This window comes from Mesoplodon mirus (genome assembly GCF_964341445.2).
Source record: "Mesoplodon mirus genome assembly, chromosome: 14".
NCBI classification, from domain to species: domain Eukaryota; kingdom Metazoa; phylum Chordata; class Mammalia; order Artiodactyla; family Ziphiidae; genus Mesoplodon; species Mesoplodon mirus.
Genome location: NC_138990.1, coordinates 55,366,791 through 55,390,809, shown reverse-complemented (window position 1 = coordinate 55,390,809; position 24,019 = coordinate 55,366,791). Strand labels below are relative to the sequence as shown.

The 24,019-nt window shown below is 46.7% G+C and overlaps 1 pseudogene across 1 annotated transcript; it reads right to left on the bottom strand.

Annotated features, from left to right (window-relative positions):
• Window positions 1-6,364: 6,364 nt before the first annotated feature.
• Window positions 6,365-6,936, bottom strand: LOC309815808 (large ribosomal subunit protein uL6-like; annotated as a pseudogene). The gene has a single exon. The product of its transcript is annotated as a large ribosomal subunit protein uL6-like (transcript).
• Window positions 6,937-24,019: the final 17,083 nt, after the last annotated feature.

The following is a 24,019-nucleotide window of genomic DNA, read 5'->3' as shown; positions in this document are numbered from 1 at the left end:
GAGGTCGAGCACCTTTGGCAACATCGCCTTACTAGTTAGTAATAAACTATTCAGGGCTCCTGATGTTGAAGGAACGTTTGCTCCTTTGACCCACAAGGAGTTAATCCGGCGAGTTGGATTAGGAACAAGTCATGCACCAAACGGAACTCAAGGTGTCAGGTGATTTATGACCCAGGCCTTACCCATCATGACCCGCTTATAGAATAGAATGGAATAATTGCTCAAGGTGCTTAGGGCTGCAAGGACAAGACACGGAGGCCTGGCTCTCCTCAGATGATGGATGTTGACTACAAGGCCACGAGAGGAAGTACGGAGCCCTGGAAAGCATCTCAACAGTGGCACAGCTGTGCCTTGTGCCAGTGCTGCCAACTCTGGCCATGGGAGTGCCTTGGAGAAGTGGAACAGTGGCCAGTCCTTGCTGAGAGCACCCTGTCTTCCTGTGGTCACTCTGACATGCTCTCTGTGAGACCGTCATATTCAACCCCTGACACAGGAGGACCTGAGGATCTGGTCACCACCAATAAGGAGTGTCCCTTTTGGACAGACCACCTCCCTGGTGGCAGCCTCACTTGGTCCAGTGTGTGGATTGCTTTTGGTCTGGGCATCTTCTGTCTTCCAGCTGGTCCCGGGCAGGACACTATCCAAAATAACTTCGCCAAAAGAGCCTCCTGGACCCCTTTCCTCAGAGCAGGACTAAGGGCTCGCCAGGCAGTAACCATCGGTGGCCTGTTAAATGCGATGCTAGAGCTAGAAGAGACCTTAGAAACCAACTTTTAATTTTATTGAAAGGCCGAGTTTAGCGAGTCAAGACATTTGCTCAGGACCACTGGGACTGTTCATAGCAGAGCTGGAAGCAGAGCCCGGCTCCCGACTCCAGGTCCAGCACACCTTCTGCTGCCCCCAGGAGAGGCCAAGGAGGGGTCTTCCATCTGCTCCACTGAATGCTTGCTAAGTGCTGCCCAGCAGTTAAAAAGAAATAAAAGCAAGACTGTCTTTGTCCTAACATTTCCATACCTTCTCTCCCCCCACCCCCAAATCCCTGCCGTGTGATTTGGGGCAGACTTGGTACAGAAGGGGTGAGAAGGCATGAGGAAACCCTACACAACAAGAGCCAGGAATCCGTCTGCTAGAGGGAAAGACGTGGGAAGCATCAAGCAGGTGGGCGGGTATCAGACACTACGTATCTTCGATCCAGAGGCACTGCCACCCAATGCTGACCAGGCTTCCTGGCACTGTCGGCCGCCTGCCCTGCCCCACCCCCCAGAAAGATAATGCAGCCAGAGGCCACACTAGAGCCTGTGAGGCATGGAACACCAAGTAAACAGCCCCCAGGAATTTCTCTTACTTGAATTTCAGCTCATTTACTTGGAAGCATCTGTCTTCCCGTCTGGCTGGGGAAAGGGAGAGTAGGGGTGGGAAAGGCTAGGATTACAGTGTCCTTCTGCCTAAAGGAGGCTGCTGGTCGAGAGTACCAGTGGTTCCCTAACACTCTTCCCAGCATGTTTGCAGGGGGTATTGAAAGGACAGAGGTTGGGGAAAGGGCTGCAAGGCCAGGGGCACGGTCTGGACAGGCTACCTTCCTCAGAAATGTTCTTAGTCTTCTGCCTATTTTATACGTAGTAGTTTGTATCTGTTAACCCCATATCCTGAATTTGTCCCTCCCCGCTTCCCTCTCCCCTTTGATAATCACAAATTTGTTTTTTATGTCTGTGAGTCTGTTTCTGTTTTGCATATACATTCATTTGTATTATTTTTTAGATTCCACATATAAGTGATATCATACAGTATTTGCCTTTCTCTAACTTATTTCACTAAGCATATTATTCTCTAGGTCCATCCATGTTGCTGTAAATGGCAGAATTTCACTCTTTTTCGTGGCCAAGTAGTTAATATATAAATATATATATAGGTATATTATACCTATATCTATTATATACCTATACCTATATATATTTTATATATACCTATGTATATTAATCTATGTATTAACTATTATATATTATATAATAACATTATTATTATATAATAATATATCATTATATATATTATTATATAATAATTATATATAATGTGGTATATATATATATATATATATATATATATATATATATATACATCTTCTTAATCCAGTTATATGTTGATGGGCACTTGGGTTGCTTCCAGTCTTGGCTATTGTAAATAGTGCTGCTGTGAACATTGGGCTGCATGTATCTTTTTTTTTTTAATTTATTAATTTAATTTATTTATTTTTGGCTGTGTTGGGTCTTCGTTGCTGCGCGCGGGCTTTCTCTAGTTGCGGTGAGCGGGGGCTACTCTTTGTTGCGATGCACGAGCTTCTCATTGCAGTGGCTTCTCTCATTGTGGAGCATGGGCTCTAGGCTCGCGGGCTTCAGTAGTTGTGGCACATGGGCTCGGTAGTTGTGGCTCACGGGCTCTAGAGCACAGGCTCTGTAGTTGTGGTACATGGGCTTAGTTACTCCATGGCATGTGGGATCTTCCTGGACCAGGGATCGAACCCGTGTCCCCTGCATTGGCAGGCGGATTCTCAACCACTGCACCACCAGGGAAGCCCCAGGCTGCATGTATCTTTTCTTTTCTTTTTTTTTGCATGTATCTTTTCAAATTACTGTTTTTGTTTTTCTCGGATATATACCCAGGAGCAGAATTGCTGGGTCACATGGTATTTCAATTTTTAGCTTTTTGAGGAACCTCCATACTGTTCCCCAAAATGGCTGCACCAATTTACATTCCCACCAACAGCATATGAGTTCCCTTTTCTCCACATCCTCACCGACATTTGTTATTTGTAGATATTTTGATGATAGCCATTCTGAACTTGTGTCTGCTTTAAATGGTGGAGTCTGCCTAAATTTTGTTTCAGGTGAAGATCCTGTTGCTAAAACGTTTTGAGGAGCACTAATCTAGTGAGAAGATGTAGGAAGGGAGAAAGCACGGTTTTAGGCAAATACCTGCCACTGGCTTTGGAGTGACGTTCGTCAAGGCTGTTCATCCCTTGGTCAGACCTTGGTCATTTCCACTTGGAGAAAGGCTCACCTGGGCTCTGTCGTCTCTTCCCTCACAGCCTGAGTAGGCTGCCTTCCTCGGAGACATTCTCAGTCTTCTGCCTGTGCTCTTAGGCCAGCCCCACAGCTCCCTGCCCTCCAGGCTCCCCCACCTGCCTTCACCCCATCCCTAAAGTCTTTCTTAGATGGGCTCAAGGGTGTGACACTAACTGAAAAGATTAAAGATTAAAACATTAGAAAAATGATTCCAGATCAAGGTGTTATCATCACATAAATGGACAAGGAAGAAGAAAGATAGGAGGGGGTGAGGGAGAGGGTAGGAAGTGGGAGGAGGGATTCTGAGCCTGCGAACACTTCCAGGGCTACTTTTAGCAATTAGCATTTACTGTCTAGTCAAATGAGCTTCGTAGATCCAGTAGAAAGGGACGCAGAGAGTTTGAGGCAGCTCCTGCTGGCTCTGGTTAGGTAGAGTACACTAATTAGAATTGGGTGGGAAGCCAGAAAAGACATAATTACTCATCTGATTCCCACTGAGGCTCACTGAACCAATGGGAAGCTTGCCACGGTAACATACTCTGTTGGAAAGGTCAAAGTCATCAAATGAAAACTGCAGGCAGATCAGGAGTGTACTCTTACAGTCAGCGGAGGACTGACAGGTCTCCATGAAGAGGACTGGCACCTTTGCTGACTGTTGAATTCCCAAGCGCAAGCTTGCTCTCCAAATTCCATGACTAGCAAAATACTCCACCTCCCCCGAGCGCCTCCTTGCTGTTCTGTGCAGTTATCTATTAAAGGAAAGATGACTTTTCAAAACAACACTCCCTATGTAGTAGGTGTTCAGGTGGGGGGAACTTAAGTGATTTGGGGAGTAATGATGATGACGAAGAAGATAAAGATAAAATGGGGGAAAAAACCCACAAAGATTATAAACAGATCAGCAAATCTGGATTTTTAGAAAATGGTTTGTGGAGAATACCTATTCTCCCCAAAATAGAGGATATGGAAAAAGAAAAACAGACCTAACTTTTCCATTAAGATTCTTAGGATTGGGCTTCCTTGGTGGCACAGTGGTTAAGAATCCGCCTGCCAATGCAGAGGACATGGGTTTGAGCCCTGGTCTGGGAAGATCCCACATGCTGCAGAGCAACTAAGACTGTGCGCCACAACTACTGAGCCTGCGTTCTAGAGCCTGCAAGCCACAACTACTGAGCCTGCGCTCTAGAGCCCACGAGCCACAACTGCTGAAGCCCGCGCGCCTAGAGCCCGTGCTCTGCAACAAGAGAAGCCACTGCAGTGAGAAGCCCACGCACCAAGACGAAGAGTAGCCCCCGCTCGCCACAACTAGAGAAAGCCTGCGCGCAGCAGTGAAGACCCAACGCAGCCAAAAATAAATAAATAAATTAAAAATAAATAAATAAAGTGGGTGCTTACTCTAGGTTGCTTGGATACTGAGCCATCTGGGACTGGATGGGAGTTCCCGCCTTCTCCCTATAGGAGATGCTGCATCTCAAGTAAGCCTGTGGGCCCAGGGGTTCTTTCCCTGACAGGATAGTCTCTAATGTCCCACATCGGTGTCTAATATCCTAAGATCTGGGCAGTTGGCATTTTCAGACAACTCCTGTAGACAGCTGGCAAATACAGACTGCCTGGCACCGCTGTCAAGTTTGTTCTGGCACTTGTACTATGTGAAGAAAGAGTGACGGTTGGGGTGGGAGCCTCCATTGCCACACAGACCCACAGTGTGGGCCCTGCAGCTTCCTGGCGCCTGTGTGTCTCTCTGTGGGAGGCTGGGTAGATCCAAGGGACCTTAGCTTTCACTTATTTGGTAAATCCTTGCTTGATTCATTTACCCTATCCCCAAGGTAGCGTATTCCTTAGCCCATGCCTGTAACATCATGGAATTTGCCTTGGACCCTAGTAAGAGGGACCCATCTTGCGTGACACCTTGTTTGCAGAGATGGGTTAATGACATTCGCCTTAAGGGATTGGGGTAAAAATTCACCTGATGAGCCAGGCCCAGAGGCAGCAACCTGAATAAAGGCATGAAGTTGTGCCTGGGCTTGGCATACTCAGGAAATGACAAATGCAGTGTGGTTTTAGTGCTGAGTGCCTGGTGGGGTGGGGATAAGAGGTGACAGATGACGCTCGAGAGGGATGTGGGGCTAAGGAAACTTTTCTTTCCTTGCGAGGAATCGAATATCTGTAAAGGCTTCTAAGCTTGGGAATGACAGGGTCAGCCTCCCCTCCCCCCAACCTCTGGTCCCCTGGAAAATAGTTAGGGCAGGCAGTGTGAGGGTGGGCTGGAGGAGTAGGGAATCGTTGTTTGGGAGTGAAGGCAAACTCTGATGAGGCTCAAATAGAGCCAGGGAAGTGGGGATGGAGAGAAGGGTCTTTCTTTTTTTTAAAATTTATTTTATTTTTATTTATTTATTTTAGGCTGAGTTGGGTTTTCGCTGCTGCGCATGGGCTTTCTCTAGTTGTGGCGAGCGGGGGCTACTCTTCATTGCGATGAGTGGGCTTCTCACTGTGGTGGCTTCTCTGGTTGCAGAGCACGGGCTCCAGGCACACAGGCTTCAGTAGTGGTGGCTCGCGGGCTCTAGAGCGCAGGCTCAGTAGTTGTGGCGCACGGGCTTAGTTGCTCCGCGGCACGTGGGAATCTTCCCAGACCAGGGCTCTAACCCGTGTTCCCTGCATTGGCAGGTGGATTCCTAGGGAAGCCTGAGAGAAGTGGTCTTTCAAAAGAAGAATTAACAGGATTTGATGGCCATTTCGTAGTGGGGAGGGATGCATTTGAGGAAGGAGTTGAAAGGAAGAAGAAAAGCAAATGATGCTCAACAGACATTATTTTTCTTCCTTTCTTTCCCTCTAGAGGACAGAGGTTAGAAGGTCTTGTCTAGATGACAAGGGCTAGAAGATCCTTTCTGGGGAAAGGGCTGACTGGCTAGTTTTGAGAGACCAAGATGGAAGCCTTGGCTCTCGGGCATTAAAAGGTCCCCTGAGCCTTTTCTTCTGGCCCGATGGCCCTGTTTGCCCACTTGCCCACAACTGTCAATGTTGGGCCCCAACATGCATCCCTGTCCTCCTTGTTAAAAGACAAAGAATACCAATAACCATTGCTATGGTGAGACCTTATATAATTTATCTAAAAAAAGAATCTGTTTTCAAGAAGAAGAGGATCAACCATTAAATACGGAGCTGAGGTTTGGCAGGCACCACAAATCTATCTATCCAGATAATATTTTTCAATACAGGGCTTTTCTTTCATCTTTAAAATATCACAGATAGGCCTAAGGAATCATCCGGCATCTTTTTGTGTCTGTAGTTGGACAACTTAGATCTTATTAATCAGCCTGCTGAACGGCTCCTTTTTCAGACACATAGATGTTATCCAAAATTTTTCTGGTATTTTTGTTTTTAACAGCCATGGCTTGCTGAGTCAATGCAGCTGAATTTTATGCAAGTTCAATGTTGTTTCCTTCAAGAATTAACTCATCTTTATGGCCTTGAGAACTGAACAAGCCACTCCTGGCCTTATCTGAGCCCTGTGGATGTATTGATATTTTGTTCCCAAGAAATTTTGGAAATAACGTTGACGGGGAAGTGAGTGTACACAGACCTCACCTTGTAACGAAAGCCCAGGATAGCATCCTTGATTGTGTTCTGTTCATGGCTACAGAGTACGAACAATAGCCAGTCCCTTTCTAGTTCCCTACTGTTTGTCAACCTGGAGCTGCTTCTTTTGCTTTCCAAGGAGACTGAGTTCTACATTTATGTCACTGAAGTCCCTCTGCAGGGTTTCTCTGGGGTCCTTCACAATAGCTGTGCTTCCCTTCAGAGTGATGTCGATATTTTCTGGAATGTTGACAGTCTAATTGCTGAGAATGGTCTTCATTCTTGCCGTAGATGCAGCAAAGAGAGCTGTGTGTTTAGGTTAAACCTGGTAAGCAAGTACAAAGCATGGTGAAGCTGTGCAGGGAGAGATGGGACAGGCTCAGCATTTGCTGGGAAGAGGCCTAATGCTTTACATACCTGTAAACATCTCATTTAATCCTCCCAAGACTCTTTAGGCATTGGTGTTCTTGTTTCATAGTCCAGGACACTGTGGCTCTGAGGTTAGACAAGTGACCATATCTATCTGAAGCTGAAGCTCTTGACCTGCCCCCAGGATGCATTGCTGGGATGGGCAAGGGGGTCAGTGGTCCTGGCTGTGATTCCCAAGGGGTGCTCACTCTGTCCAGTGGTTACTTGATGCTGATTTCCTGAGAATCCTCATGTGGTCTTGAACCCAAACCAGTGGGCCCTTTGACCATCCTCATTATAACCACTGTTAGGATAATCAATATGAAATTGAAGCAAGATGGTTAAATATATCCCCCAAATCAAAATACATTGCAGCACAATTTTTATCTATCGGTAGTAAATTAAAGCAGGCAGCCTCTCAGAGCGCTGGATTCTCCTTTGGCCCACGTATAGTTATTGGTTTTCTTACTACCAGCACAGTGCCACTTCTTGATCACTGTGACTGATTATAAACAGATGTCAAAAACTAGCAGGCTGGGCCTCCCTGGTGGCGCAGTGGTTGAGAGTCCGCCTGCCGATGCAGGGGACGCGGGTTCGTGCCCCGGTCCGGGAAGATCCCACATGCCGCGGAGCGGCTGGGCCCGTGAGCCATGGCCGCTGAGTCTGCGCGTCCGGAGCCTGTGCTCCACAACGGGAGAGGCCACAACAGTGAGAGGCCCGCGTACCGCAAAAAAAAAAAAAAAAACTAACAGGCTATATCCAGGCTACAGACATGTATTATTAGGCCTGGAAGGTGGCTTTAATTTTCTTGTTTTGAAAAATTGAGATAGTTATCAACAATGAAATAAATATTAAGAAATTTCACCTGAAAACCTTATTCTGACTTCTCTTGAAGACCCAAGATCTACTTTCCCCCCATAGCAGCAGTTGGCTGGAACCAGCAGCTAACCCCACAGCTGTCCCTGTCCCTGGCCTGTTGGCCACATTCCCCTGGAGCTTGCTTCATTCACCTAGGTTTCCTGCCGGGCCCTTCTAGCCATCTGGGTATGGCTTCTGTATGATGCTGATCGAGTTCCCTAATTAATTACTTATGTTAGATCGACTTAATGGTATGAACACTATGAGAAAAGTGTCTGCCCCGGACCCGAGGTCTATGGTTATGGATGTGATGGTGTGGATCCTAATGTTAATCGAGAGACGTGTTGTGGACCTGTAAAACATGAACGTTCTTACATCCCAGGGCAAATGTTTCACAGCCAGCCCAGCAGACTCCAAATCCTGCTGGGAGCAAGCACTTCCCCTGGTCCTGACCCCCAGCCCCACCCATACCCAGAAGCCAGCCTCTCCAAGGATTAGCCCTTCTCTGCTCCAAAGGCACGAGCCAGATTAACACCAAGAGCATCTGTTCCCGGCCTGCCCTACCCTGCGGGGGGGGGGGGGGGGGGCTTCAGCTGCCAGATGAAATGACAGAGATCCTGAAAGAACACTGTCTGCAACAAATCCAGATTCCTGAGATGGCAGCCTTGCAGACTGGCTCTGGGTGCCGGGGGAGGAAAGTCCAGAGGGAAACTGTACCTGAAAATTCACATCTCTTGTCCAATTATGGATTGGGTTTTCTTTTTTTTTCGGTCTTCAACTTTATATAGCTCTTTGAATTTGCCTTAGAATAAACAATTATAGTAAACATCATCTATTTTTAAAAAGTTTTATTGAGATGTAATTCATATATTATACAACTCGCCCATTTAAAGTACAATCCAATGGTTTTTGATATATTACAATATTAACTTTTTAAATTTGTGGTAAAACATATAACATAAAATTTGCCCTTTTAACCATTTTTAAGTGTACAATTCAGTGGCATTGATTACATTCATATGCTGTGTAACCGTCACCACTATTTTCAAAATGTTTTCATCATCCTAAACCGAAACTCTGTGACCATTAAACAATAACTCCTCATTCCCGCCCTCCTCCCCAGCCCCAGGTAACCTCTAATCTCCTTTCTGTCTCTATGAATTTGCCTTTTCTAGATATTACATATAAGTGGAATCATATAGTATTTGTCCTTTTGTGTCTGGCTTATTTCACTTAGCTTAATGTTTTCAAGGTTCATTCATGTTGTAGCATGTGTCAGAACTTCATTCTCTTTTATGGCTGAATGCTATTCATTGTGTGTACATGCCACAGTCTGTTTATCTGTTCATCTGTTGATGGGCACTGGGATTGTTTTCAACTTTTGGCTGTTGTGAATAATGCTGCTGTGAACACTGGTGCACAAGTGTCTGCTCGAGTCCCTGCCTTCAATTCCTTTGGGTGTATATGCCTAAGAGTGAAACACCATCCACTTTAGACTTCCTCTCCCATCCTGGCTACTCACATCAAGAAAATTAACTCTGATCCTAAAAATAGACAGAGATTTAGACATTCTAGGGGAAGCTGACCGTGGCGTGACCAATTAGGGGTACCCATGTGAGTCCTTTGTCTCTTCAAAGCCACAAATGAGGGACTTCCCTTGTGGCACAGTGGATACGACTCCATGCTCCCAATGCAGGGGGCCCAGGTTCGATCCCTGGTCAGGCCACTGGGTCCCACATGCGTGCCGCAGCTAAGAGTTCGCATGCCACAACTAAGGAGCCCACGTGCCGCAACTAAGGAGCCCGCCTGCTGCAACCAAGACCTGGGACAACCAAAAAAAAAAGCCACAAATTATATCACTCCTCTGTTTGCAAATAGCCAAGCCCCCATGGAGGGCAGTGTGTGGGGGCTCAGACACCCTCAAGGGGACTCCTGCTGCTGCCCCCCTCCCTGCAAGAGCAGAGAAAGAACAATCACCCCTTTGTGAGGAGAGTGGCCATTTAGGAGGAAGGAGAGAGGAAATGGGCATGTTGAGCTTTTTCAGGGGACCAGGTGCTGGAACAGGTGTTGCACATCTGTTTGCTTATTTAATCCTCTAGGGTATCACTGTCCCCCTTTTCTAGATCAGGAAACTGGCTCAGTGGCAGAAACTGAACATGCAACAACTAGGAAATGCAAGCAGATGACGCATGCTGAAAGGAGTGGAAGGGAGAGACCGCTGCTGCTGGGGCTCAGGGAGTTTTCGTGGAGAAGGTGGGCCCTGAAGCTGGACCACGAAGGATAATTCTATTTCCACAAGAAGATGGGGCAGGGAGGGGGCAGCAGGAATAGATGCTGTCGAGCCATATGGAAATTGGTTTGGAATCCTTTCCTGTTACAGCTGGTTAAATCCCACGGTCTAGAAACTCCTGCCCTAGACTACAGTGCTGCAGAGGCAGGGGTTCCTGGCACACAGATGGAGATTACAGAGCAGGATGTTGACTGGGCAGTGCCACTGGGTCCACCCCTGTGGAAGGGAGGGGGAGGGGAGGGCGAGGCAGGGAGCAGGAGTGGCTGGAGGCGAAGCTGGACTAGGGCGCCTGCCCAGCGAAGGCCTCCCCTCGCTCATGGTGGGCTCTGGAGCTGGGCGGGCCCTTCAGTTGTCCTAGGTGCGCCCAGGGAGCCTGGCCTTTCTTTCCTGCATCGATCAGTCACTGGATATGGGCTGCCCTGGGGAAAGTGGCGTGACCTGGAGTGAGACGGTAACCTTCGACCAAGATAATCCCCGGAGAGGGTTGACAGCTGAGACCTATCATCTGACAACTTTCCCAGCATCTGGGGAATCAGCTTTCCAGTTCCAAAGGGGGATCTGGTGGCACATCACAGGGTCCCCATGAGCTGACTCTTCAAGGGTCCCTTTACCCTGTCATGCACTGCAGGCTGAGGACCGTTAGATTCCTTGGGCCTCTTGTCTCTCCTCATCCAGGCAATGGTTTAAAAAGAATCAGCTTAAATGTGTTGAGCGGTTCATATGTGCAAACGTCTTTGATACTAGAAAAGTGTGTAAGTTCTTACTAATTAGTTTATTTGATTGATTAAAAAGAATATGTTTATTCATCCAAAATGCAAAAAGTTGAATGTATATATTTAACATATATTTGAAATATAAAATTGTGTTCTGATATTATTATTACTTTTAAATGGAATCCCCAGGGAAAATGTTAAGAACCCCCATAACCTTCCCAAACAAAATGAACAAATCTCCAGCCCACTGGGGATTCAGAGCAGGAGTGGTTTTTATGTCAACGGAGAAAAAAACAAATCAAAGCCTGCAACTGTCCCGGCTGCATCCTTTGCTCCAGCTGCCCACATCTTTCCATGTCTCTGGACTTTCTCACTTCCGCGTGAGTAGTTAAGTCTTAAGGACATGGGGAATTAGTCTCAATAAGCCTGTGGGTACCTCCTATGTGTTCAGAGGAATGAGCAAATCGGGTCTTTGGTAACGTTCCGTATCTTTTTTTTTTTTTTTTTTTTTGCAAATGGCAATTAAAATTGACTTAAACAAAAAGAGAAGATACTGACTCATGTGCCTGAAAAGCCCAGATGATTTCAGGAATGGCTGGATCTGGGGGTTAAAATATCATCAGATCCCAGCTTCTCTCTGTCTTTTGGCTTTGCCTTGTCTCAGCTGGCTTCATTTTCAGATAGGTTTTTCTCTTGCAATAGAAGATAGATGTAGCAGCTCCAGATTTTCCAGGTTCATGTTCAGCTGGAAAGAGCAAGCTTCTTTTCCAGGAACTTGAGCAAAAGCCTGGCGATTTGATCAGCTTGAACAGCCCTAAGTCATGTGTCTGTCAGAGCCAATTACTATGGCCAGAAGAGTGAGATATGCTGATTGTCATGTGCTACATCCCCATATCATAAAGAGACCTCCTCTTGAACATATGGACTGACCTAATTAAAGTTAGAAGCTATAGCCAGAAGAAGAGTGTGGCAGACAGTTGGTTGCTGTGGGTGATTTGGTGGAGTTGGAACTCAGTATCTTCCATCTTTCTTCTGGTGTGCCTTCCTGTACTGCAGGGGATTGAGAGCTAACCATTACATTTCCCAGACTCTCTTTCAGCTATAATTTCTGCTGTGATTTGATTCTGCCCCTTGGATGCTCTTTTATAAAGTTGGACCACTGAACTGAGATGGGGCCAAGATTCTGCCAGCAAATTCAGTTGGGAAGGTGCTTGGTTTTTCTGTAGTAGCCATGGTGGAGATCTCAGTGCCCAGTTCCTGGCCTTGTGGGTGTCAAGAGGCAGGGTGGGCCATTTGTTGAGCTGGTGTGGTCCACAGCAGACACCATGTAGTCAAGGAACTGGCAGCAGTACCCATGGCTTCCTGACTGTGGCCGTGGCAGTGTGGTCCGGGAGCCTTTGGCTTTCCGAGTACAGACAGGCAGCAGCTTGCTTGGTGACCCAGTTCTGCGGGTGACTCTAGACCTTTTTCCTGAATGCTCAGCCCGGAATCTGCATCTTCTGCCTGATTTTGTTGGCCAATTAATACCCTGAAACAAATTCCTTCTGCTTCATTTAGTGAGAATGAGCTTTCTCCTCTGTACCCGAACCCTCTTGCCAATCCTACAGCTGTCTCTTCCGTGCCACCCCCTTGTACTCCTGTCTCCTACTTCTTCCCGGCTGGCAGTGCCCAGTCCCACTAGAGAGGCTGAAGATCTTTTCCAGCCTCTTTTGCAGCTGGGTCTGTGTTGGACATGTGTGTGTGAGGAGGGGAGCATTTGGGATAAGTTTTCTGCCCTAATAAAAAGACATTTAAGAAAAATCTTCCCACCTGCTTTTGGATGTGGTTGGGAGAGAAAGTGCTGTGTGGTACTGAAGTGGCCCTTGTGCAGCCCTGTGGCAATAAGTCTGAGGACATAAGCCAACCCCTGTGCCACTAAATTAAGAAGCCTTGGAATGGGAAATTGTACGAGAATTTTCTAAATTTTCTATTGTTTAAGCCACTTCCAGATGGGCTATATGGTTACCTGCAGCTGTAAGCATCCTGACTGACATACATCTATCTATCTATCTATCTATCTATCAATCAATCTATCATCTATGTATCATCTGTCATCTATCGAGACATCTAGAGAGAATGGAGATGGGAGGTGGAGGGCGATAAATTCCAATTCTGCTAATGCCCCTTGTGACATTAATAGCATCTGCGGGTGTAGGTAGGAAGCCACAGTCTTCACTGTGGGGGAGATTCGGACACTACTCTTTCGGCTTCTTTAGTGCTGAGTATATCAAGCTTGGCAGAGGGGAGGTGGTAGTGACTTCATTGCTCGTTGAGATGGGTGGTGCCACCCTCATAACTCCCATCCTCATTTACATTTCATGAATAGTATAGCTCTTACACATGCTTTTCCAAGGCTGCTTCTGCCTATTTTTATGTGATCTTCATAAAAAATCTTCAAGGTGGTAGGGCAGGTATTATTCGCCCTGTATTCCTGATGAGAAAACTAGGACATAGACTTAAATTGCTTGGCCAATCACACACAGTTAATTAATTAGGTACAGATTTTGTGACCCCTTGCTCTAGTTTTATTTCTATGGCACCATATTGCTGCCTCAAAAAACTGATTCATTAGAGAAAAAAAAATAATTAAGTGCCTAGCAGGGAAACAGAGCTTATGGGTTCACCTTCTTTGTTCCCAAAGGGCAAAGGGCACTATGAAGTCAAGACTTCATCCTTCACAGGGAGATCTTATTGGTTTCCAGGGGACGACATCATCTTTTGGCCTTTTATGCTCAGCAGAGGCAGTGGATCTCTTGCAAAACCGCCATGTGGCCCATTTGTTGGCAGGAACGCTCAGGTAGGGGAAGTTTTTGGTAAGAGTGGTAATGCTCCACACAGAGCCATAAAAGGCATCTCACATTGTGCAAGACAGCAGCCAGCTGTCAGGACTCACAGAGGAACTGGGGTCAGGACTCACAGAGGAGGGGCTGAATGGGTGGCTCTGGATCCTGTCTGGCTCCGGGAACCCTGAGAGGGCTTTGGCGACCTTCATTCCAGGCTTGTCCGTGTGACTCGGCCGCCCTCTGTGTCTACTTCTTTCTATCCCGCCATTGGCTTCCTCATCGTTTCTCTCCCTAATCACTGCCTCTTGCCTTTGGCCACTCACGACCTGTTTGGCCTCTAAATCACCAGGAGAAAGGGACATTCAAGAGAGCAGGAGTGAAAACAGCAATAGGTGAAAAATGAAGTCCTCATTGTAATACCCAACCAAGTGAGGCTGCTTCACAAATTGCTGTCGTTGCCATGAAAGAGGCCAAGTGGCCCAGACTTAGGTCCTGGGTCACTGGCCAGGCAGAGTCACCACTGCCAGTCAGCTGCAGTGGTGGAAGGCATGGCAAGAGCACAGGGTCAGATGGTCTAACACCCGGGACCCTGGGCCCAGCCCTTTGTCAGGGGGCAGTTTCTGTAAAAGGGTGGAGGGTCCGAGCCATGAGGCTTGTCTACCATACGCCCTTTCCTGGGTTCTTATCCAGGTGATCTCCCATCAACAGTGGACTTTCTTGGGCAGTTGCGCCTTTGCCAGACTCGTGAATGAGCTTTGAGGATGGATTTTGCTTCCCAGGACCATTGACCTGTGTTACAGCTGAGTGTGATACGACCTTCTCCACTCTGGGGCCTTGCTTCCCGCTCCTTTACATCTTTTGCGTCAAGCTGTAGGTGGGCCTGGCACACAGGAGATGCCAAATGTTCTGGAATTTTACGGATGATCCCGCTGTGGTCTTAACTTCGTTTGTTTGAAGGGAGATGAATCAAATGGAAGATTTAAAAGACTTACTAACTTTCCTTTAAACCACTGCAAACTTTTCCAGCTCCTGGCAGCTCTTTCTGGTCTCTAAAACTCTAAGTTCTTGTGCTCAGCTTTGGAGGATGGGCCGGTGTGTGGTTGAGTATAAAGATCACGGAGAAGAAACTCTTCCCTTCCAGTGCTGGCTACAGACAAACTGTGAACCCAAGTGAACACGAAATCTAATAGGGTTTGGCCACTGGGTGGAATCAGACTATTTTTAGATGAACTATTTTAGTATTAGCCCCACCTGCTTTGCATTCATATTTTTAATACTTCCCTGAAACTTCCATTTGTCAATATTTTGTCTCACTTAATTCCAAACTGCTGTTAAAGGTGCGATATGAGCACCCGCCCTCTGAGTTATTGTGGGGCCAACTGCTGATTCATAGACCAGCTCTCTTGCTGTTGATGTACCTCTGAGTGCAGTTTTATCTTGCTAATCAACTTGGCTAAATTCCTGTTTTATATAGCTACACTTGGTACTAAGTCCAGAAGTAGAATTAAGGTGGGGATATTGGAGCTTAATAAGCACATTTTGAATGAAGAAATAAATGACTAAGGGAATGGGGAATTAACTTTACTTTAGGTCCTCTGTGGTGCTTTGTCTCCCCTCTCTGGACTCTTCTCCCCTCCCCCCATGGACGCCACCGCGTCCGCACGGTGCCCCCTGGCTACCTCCAGCCTCTCCCCTTTGGCACACCATCCAGGCCTGCCCTCCAGGATCCTATTTTCTGGGAGGTAGGATGGTTAACCCAAAAGGAAGGAATCCTCTAAAGGTAGACTTCCAGACAACGACAAACTGGTCCGAGGAAAATTTGGTGGGGGTGGGGGGCAAGGAAACTTTTCTGGGATTCCAGCTCGCAAGGCTGCTCCTGGATATCCGAAACCCAAACCCAGGGAGTGGAATCAGTGATACTTGTTCTTCCTCAACCCTTTATCCAGATGAGCTAAGCAAAGGGAAAAATACACTTGCGGACAGGGAAATCTGAGACCCGGAGAGCTGTCCCGCGTGGAGAGGGAGTAGAAGCGGCAGGAAGTGCCAAGTTGTTGGGTTCCAATTTAGACCACAGGGCGTGCCTGCAAAGCTTAAAAACGTGTGTTCTAAGACTTGCATGCCCACCTGAGGGTTGTCCTGTAATGGGGGCAGGTCACTTGTTTCAGTGATTCTACCATAATTTTTTTTACTTTTTTAAACGAAGAACAACCTGCAATTGAGAATTGCTTTCAAGTTAGTCTGGAAGACACACAAGAAAAGTATTCTCTTATATTTTCATTAAAAAAAAATAAAAAGGGGGATTTCTTAGCAGGATGATGAACCTTAGTTATTATTATATTTTTTTGCGGTACGCGGGCCTCTCACTGTTGTGGCCTCTCCCGTTGCGGAGCACAGGCTCTGGACGCGCAGGCTCAGCGGCCGTGGCTCGCGGGCCCAGCCGCTCTGCGGCATGTGGGATCCTCCTGGACCGGGGCACGAACCCGCGTCCCCTGCATCGGCAGGCGGACTCTCAACCACTGCACCACCAGGGAAGCCCTGAACCTTAGTTATTATTCTTTGTAACAAATAACTTTTTAAAAACAGCTTTATCGAGATATAGTTGACATACAGTAAACTGCTCATATTAAGTGTACATTTTGATGAGTTTTGACATGTGTATACATTCATGAAACCATTACTACAATTAAGACAATAAACACACCCATCACCCCCAAAAGTTTTCTTGTGCCTCTTGTATTCCATTCCTCCCATCCCATGTCCTCACCTACTCTGTTCCAGGCAACCACTGACCTGCTTATAGCAAATGACATTTCATGTTTTCTAAATATCAGATTTTTCCTAAAAAGATGAAGATTTTCTAGTTCTGGGGATATGGTCATGAAGGGAGGTCCTTCAAAGAAGTTCAAAGTACTTCTTAGCAGTGGCAGCACTGTAGGAATGAATGTCTGGCTTCTAAGGAAGGGATAATATTCATTTAGCCTCCAAGAAAGGGATCATAGTCAAAAAATTGGTATGGCTTTTGAAGAATTAACCACACTATTTTTTTTTTTTTTTTTTTTTTTTTTGTGGTATGCGGGCCTCTCACTGTTGTGGCCTCTCCCGTTGCGGAGCACAGGCTCAGCGGCCATGGCTCACGGGCCCAGCCGCTCCACAGCATGTGGGATCTTCCCGGACCAGGGCACGAACCCGTGTCCCCTCCATCCACAGGCGGACTCTCAACCACTGCACCACCAGGGAAGCCCAACCACACTATTTTATATTTTATCGTGTACTTTATGATATTCTGTAGTTGGAATCTACTAACCCAAATAAATTGGCCAGTTCTATAACTACATGTTAATGCAGTCATCGGTGAAAGTAGTAATCCTTGTCTTTATTACAATGGTGTCATTTGAGGAATTCTGAACAGCCTATAGAACATAGTTCTTATCTTCTTGCTCTGTCTTCTATGAGGGAATAATTCCCTATTTCACTAAACTTGTTTCTTGTGCCCCAGTATAGATTCCATCACCAATTTGTGTCTGTTTCATCCCCCTCTCTCTGTGTCTTCCATCAGTGTCTCAGGGCAGGCCATCTGCATTTCTCACCTGGATAACTCTGGACCTGTCAGCTGCTTCAACCTCTTGATTGATTTTCCTGCTTCCAGTCTCTCCCACTTTTTATCCTCTAGGTATCAATGGAATCTTCATAAAAGGCAAATCTGATCATATTATTCCTCTGCTTCAAATATTAAAATTTGTGACTCTGATGTGGCCCCTATATACCTCTTTAGGGCCTCCCTCCTCAAAGCCCCTTCACCCGTCCACAATGCTTTCTTGGTTGCAAACGGGAAAGATTTTAATAATATTACATAGAGTAGAGTGGCATCCACTTTTATGCCTAATTCTATCCCCACTTCCTGAGACTCACCTTCCAGTCATACTAGACAACTTGAGGATCCCTGAATGCACCATCCGCTCTCTTGCCTCTGTGCCTTTAGGCCTGTTGTTTCTTCTGCTTGAAATCCCCTTAGACTTTCATGTGGTTACCTGCCTCCTTTGAAATCTCTTACTACCATCATACCTCTGACCTTTCAAAAAATAGTAATTTTTTGGGCTTCCCTGGTGGTGCAGTGGTTGAGAGTCCGCCTGCCGATGCAGGGGACGCGGGTTCGTGCCCCGGTCCAGGAAGATCCCACATGCCGTGGAGCGGCTGGGCCCGTGAGCCGTGGCCGCTGAGCCTGCGCGTCCGGAGCCTGTGCTCCGCAACGGGAGAGGCCACGACAGTGAGAGGACCGCGTACCGCAAAAAAAAAAAAAAAGTAATTTTTTGATTGGTCACTAATCTTGAGGGCAAGGGATCATCTCTATCTTTCATTACAGAATCCCTGAACTTGGCACTTACGCTGGTGGATGGAATGAACCAATGCAACTTATCCTTAAATCAACATCTAATAACCTCTAGGACTGTGTCACTGGTGAGGAGGATTTAACAAGTCAGAAATATGATGGAAGTATGGGTAGCCTGACACTTACAAATGTTGTTCACTTACTGCCTTTTTTCTCTGCCAGGAACTCTCTTCTCCCAGAGAGTGACATGCCTCACTCCCTTACTTCCTTCAGGTCTCAGTACCTTGATTAGCAAGGCCTTCCCTGCTCACTCTGTATAAAATAGTAATGACCCACCCCTAGAAACCCCTATTCTCTTACATCCTGCTTTTTTTTTTCCTCCTTTACACTTATTACCGTCTGACAAACCATATATTTACTTGTGGATTTGTTTACTGTCTGTTTATTTGTTATCACTAGAAAGTAGACTCTTTTGTTTCCTGTTGCATCCCTAGTACCTGATACAGTGCCTGGCACGTCGTAGGTGCTTGTATATATGTGTTGAAAGATTGAATGCGTGCAGAGAACAGCTCATGTCACCGGAGGACAGCGCAAGGCATTTCTGTTTCTAAATGTTAGATGAATTAAATAATAGCTTGTATGCAGAAACAGTAGTAAACTGTGGTCATAAGGGTGGCTTAGAGAATTCCAAGAGTGAAAAGAGCCTCTCTCAGCCTCAAGCAATATCAAAAAACAGATTAAAAAAAATAAAATGTTCTCACCCTGTGTCTGGAATACTAATAATGTATCTGAAGAAACAAGAGCAGAGAAAACAAAGAAAAATGAATTCTAATAAATCAGAGAGAGACAGAGAGAGAGAGAGAGATGCTTGACCATACCAACCTTTTGATACGACCATCAGTTCTTTATTGTTTGCTCTAAATTCTGTAAAACCAATTACACGGACCTATGAGAAAAAGCAAATGGCCAAGACAAACTGAAAGCTGGGATTTTATTTTGAGAAGCAACCCCAAGTGTTATGGATGATTTTACTGAGATTCAGCTCGATCTCACGGGAGCTTTGAGCAGGTGATTTGTGGGCCTGGGTCCTGGCTTTTCCCCCACGTGGCCCCAGAGCTTGTGGTGAGCTGCTTCCTCACTCTGCGCCTCAGCTTCTGCCAGCAGGAGAGTGAAGGAGTTGGTGAAAACAGATTTCCAGGGTCTTTTCCACCGATAAAGTTCTATGATTCTGCATCCTGATAAGGATTTTTAATTTGTCCTCATTAATGCAGAGATTCAATTAACCAGGACATTAAACTCCATGAGCATTCTGGTTAATTGGATCTTTACTAAAATAGCCCCAAATTTTGTTTATGCATTAAGGAAAACCACAAAAGTTTTTTTTGTGTGTGTATTTTGCATCTGTATGGAATGTAAAAGCATTTAACTCTAACAGCTAGAGGTTTGACAAGAAGTTGTTCCTTAAGGCAGAGTTTCCAAAACATTTTTGACAGTGACCCATGGTTAAAAAAAAAGAATTAACCTTTTACATATCACACACACACACCACACAGACACAGTAATAAAAGTTTTGCAAAACAATACTTAACCTTACCATGTAATGGAGTGTGAGGTAAGGTTATTTTCTATTCTATTCAAAAATGCCAGTCAACATTCTAATTGATTTCCTGATCTTCCCGATTCCCAATTTGAAAAGCACAGCCTTAAAGTTCTACAGGCCTCTACCTGCCCCTCATGGAGCTCTTTGGGTATCTGCTAGTAATAAAATGCCCAAGACATTCAAGGGCTGCCATTTTGATAGCTGTCCTATGGTTCTGACACTGAGGGTGCTATAGCCACCTGGCTGGCTTTACATCCTAACTCACAGCTAAATTGTCTTTGGCATTTCCTGAGACATGATCCTAGGCAGAAGAGTGGAGAGAAAAGAGCCCTGGACTAGGCAAGAGAGTTTCTGACTTCTAGTCTGGGTTCTGCTACTCTCTGGCTGTGTGATCTTAGATAATTCACTTAACCTCTCTGCGCCTAGGCTACCTTCAAACGAGAATGGCTGGGCTTCCCTGGTGGCGCAGTGGTTGAGAGTCCGCCTGCCGATGCAGGGGACACGGGTTCGTGCCCCGGTCTGGGAAGATCCCACATGCCGCGGAGCGGCTGGGCCCGTGAGCCATGGCCGCTGAGCCTGCGTGTCCGGAGCCTGTGCTCCGCAACAGGAGAGGCCACAACAGTGAGAGGCCCGCGTACAGCAAAAAAAAAAAAAACAAAACCCTAAAAACCAGCTTTGCAGTTTAAAGGTCAACCTTGATTCCAGCTTTCTGCAGCTTACTAGGGCTAAAGGATAGACTATTCATTTTCCTTCCAGACATGGAAACACAGTTACAACCAGCTTAGGCAAAGAAGAGAAGCCAGGGGTGGGACTGAATAAGCAGCTGTGGAAAGGACAGCGTGCAGCCGGGCCCAGGAACGCAGGAGTCAGGCACTGAAGTACTGCGGATTCTTGCTGCTGCTCCTGTTCTACTGCTGTTCTCTGTGTCTCAACTTCATCTCTGTCACCGCAGACCAGCTTCTGCCCCAGGTGGTAAAGAGCGTTGCTGACAGCCCCGGTGAAGGCCATCCTAGGTTTTGCACTGGAGATATACTGACCCCTTTTTTTTGTTTCAAGATGAAAAATGCTAGGAAGGACTTTGACTCTTCCAGCTTGTGTGTCAGGTGCTTTCCTAGCCCCTGGACAAATCAGCTGGGGAGGTGGGGTCCCTGAAGAATGTGGTACCCCTGAGGTAGATGTGTGGGTAGGGAAGGGCAAACCATCCATCCATCCATTCATTCATTCAATAGATTTTTTTTTTTTTGTGGTACACGGGCCTCTCACTGTTGTGGCCTCTCCCGTTGTGGAGCACAGGCTCCGGACGTGCAGGCTCAGTGGCCATGGCTCACGGGCCCAGCCGCTCCACGGCATGTGGGATCTTCCCGGACTGGGGCACGAACCTGTGTCCCCTGCATCGGCAGGCGGACTCTCAACCACTGCGCCACCAGGGAAGCCCCATTCAATAGGTTTTTATTGAGCAAAACTGAGAGGCTGAGTGAGGGGCTAGAGTCTTCATGGATTAGAGGGTGGTGACCTGGAGGTGGTAGATGAAGATGAATAAAAAAGACAGAGAGCACCAGGTGCTCCGCCAAGCGCCAGAGGTAGGAAGAAATGGGGAGTTTGTGCCAGAAGGTAAATTAATGGCTCCTTCCCAACCGAGTCCCGCTGTGAAAAAATGCCAGTTGAACTACACAGTGTACTTGGTAATGCAGTTGCCTGACATCCTGATGCAAGTTCCTTATCTTGTTGTAAAGCAGTGGTAGTTTGAGCACCAGCAGTGGGTCTGCAGACCAATCTCCTAGTAGCTCTGCCCTAGGAAATTCTCTCACATATTCTACAGGAGACACGGACAAGAATGCTCATAACAGCTTTGTTTATAACAGCTACGAAAGGAGACAATCCAGATGTCCACGAACAATAGAAGAGAGAAGTAATCACGGTATGGAATTCTATAGAGCAGAGAGAATGAGTGAACTACAGCTACACACATCAACCTGGACGGATTTCAAAACTACCGTTGAGCATAAAAGCAGATTGAGACAATGACAGTTAGTATGGAGTCATTGTAGGAAGTTCGAAACCAGGCACCACTAAATAATACAGCGGTTAGGGATGCATGACAAATGGATTGAAACTGTAAAGAAAAGCAAGGGAGTGGATAGCACATGTGTTAGGTCAGTGGCTGGCGGGGGGTGGGAAGGGAGAGGGAGACAGCTGGGAAGGAGTGGGCACAGAGGAGCCATCAATGTCCTGGCAATATTTTATTCCTCACACTGGGTGGTGTGTACATGGGTGCTTGCTTTTTATTACTGTTCTTTAAACTGTACAGATATGTGACATATGCTCTTTTGTAAAGATGACCTATTTCACAAGGAAGAAAAGTTAAAAATCTAGTCAAAGCCAAAGGCTCCCCACTCCCCCAAAGCCAATAAAAGGTAGAGGGTAGTGTGGCTGAATGGTGTGCGCCTCAAAGGAATGAGAACTTTTCCAAAGGGGGTGACTTGAAGGTCTGGGAAGGCACCAGGGAGAAAGGAGGAAAGCAGCCGCTGCCCACCCGTCCCCCCATCCCACCCTGGGCACCAGCAGCTGGGTAGAGGTGTGTCCTGCTGTCCTCAGGACCTCCGGCTCACATGCCCTGGGTCCGCATCTTGCCCCCTTTATACCCCTTTCTTCCTGCACCAGAGTCCTCAAGGTTTAGCCTGTTTTGCTTTCCTTTTCAGAGCTGGCACCACATACTCCATTTCTTGCCGCTTCCCCAAGGCTGCCTGCCGTATAAGATGCAATAATCCTAACTTTTCAATTTTGACCATCCCCCGCCCCCAAAACAAGTGCACTGACCCATTTGGGGTTAAAGTGTGAAAACATTTTGGATGGTGTAGAGAACTTTCCTAATACCACTTCCAAAGTTTGGTCACACACCATCTGATTACCGTTTTAGGGAAGGTTTATCGTTCGCCGGCTGAAGTTTATTTTAAATTTTGTCTGGTTTGCAAACCCATTCTTTGTTGACAGCTCTTGTTTGAAATGTTTGGGCTCACTTTGCTCTGGGTAAAACAGGTTGTCAAGTCTTTTTTAAACCCTAGTTGTTAGATGGCTTTTCTTGGCATACAATTTGGTGTCCATGAACCTTAGAGTCATAAAAGCCTAGAGTTAGAAGGGACCTTGGAAGTCACCCATCCAACTTCCCACCCAATGAAAGAAGTTTTCCTGAAACATGCCTGATCACCAGCCTCTGAGAGCTTGCTTTTTAAGGGCATTGCTGTAGGGACAGAGAGTACCATAGGTTACAAGCTTCCCCATAAAATTTTGCATCAATTTGCATTTTGTCTTTGAGAATCAGAAATCAGAGTGAACAACTCCAAGTTTGCTAACTGAATTAAAATGAACACAGACTCTTGCAAAACTGGTTCTAGAGGTACATGGTCCACACGTCCAAAACCTTACATGGTCCAAAACGTCTTTAATCTACTTAATATAATCATATCCTGGATTAGGAGGGACAGAGAAAACAGAGGAGTTGGACGCATCCACACATTTGGAAGTAGGAGCAGAGAAGCCAGGGTGATTTGGTTAATTGCTTGGGAGTGCCGAGTGCACATTTCTCTCTGTCCCTTTGCCTCTGCTTTCCTGCCTGCTTAAAGGTACAGAAATGTAGACATTGCCTCTCCTCAAAAATGCCACTCAGGGAATTCCCTGGCGGTCCAGTGGTTAGAACTCAGCGCTTTTCACTGCCAGGGTCTGGGTTCAATCCCTGGTTGGGGAACTAACATCCTGTAGCCTGTATCGCGCTGCCAAAAAAAGAAAAAGAAAAAAACACTACAAAACAAAAAAACGCCACTTACCACTAGCCCCGTTGAAGGGAGCAGGCCTGGTCTGTCACCCCTTGCCCATCATGTCTTCCTTACCTCCTGGGTCAGTGACTGCCTTTTCTCACAAGGCTGGGCCCACTTCAGTTTCTGAGCCCACCCGGAGACAGTGTGATGTGTGTTAGCAGTTGCTTTTCCACCTGTCTCCCCACCTTTTGTTCTGCTCTGCTAGAGCTTGGAACTAAGCCATGACCCCAGCTGCTGTCATAGTTCAATGGGTTTGGGCCCTGAGCCAGGCTGGGACCTTGGGGGCACACGTCCATCAGGGTGAGGGAAGGAAGCCAGCTTGGAAAAGACCAGAGTTAGCCCATTGGAGCAGCAGGGTCATTCCATGTCGAACTACCGATCTCATGCCAGCTGGGGAGAGTTTCTGGGTTAAAGAGGGTAGCTGAAGATGCTTTTTTTTTTTTTTTTTTTTTTGCGGTACGCGGGCCTCTCACCATTGTGGCCTCTCCCGCTGCAGAGCACAGGCTCTGGACGCGCAGGCTCAGTGGCCATGGCTCACGGGCCCAGCCACTCCG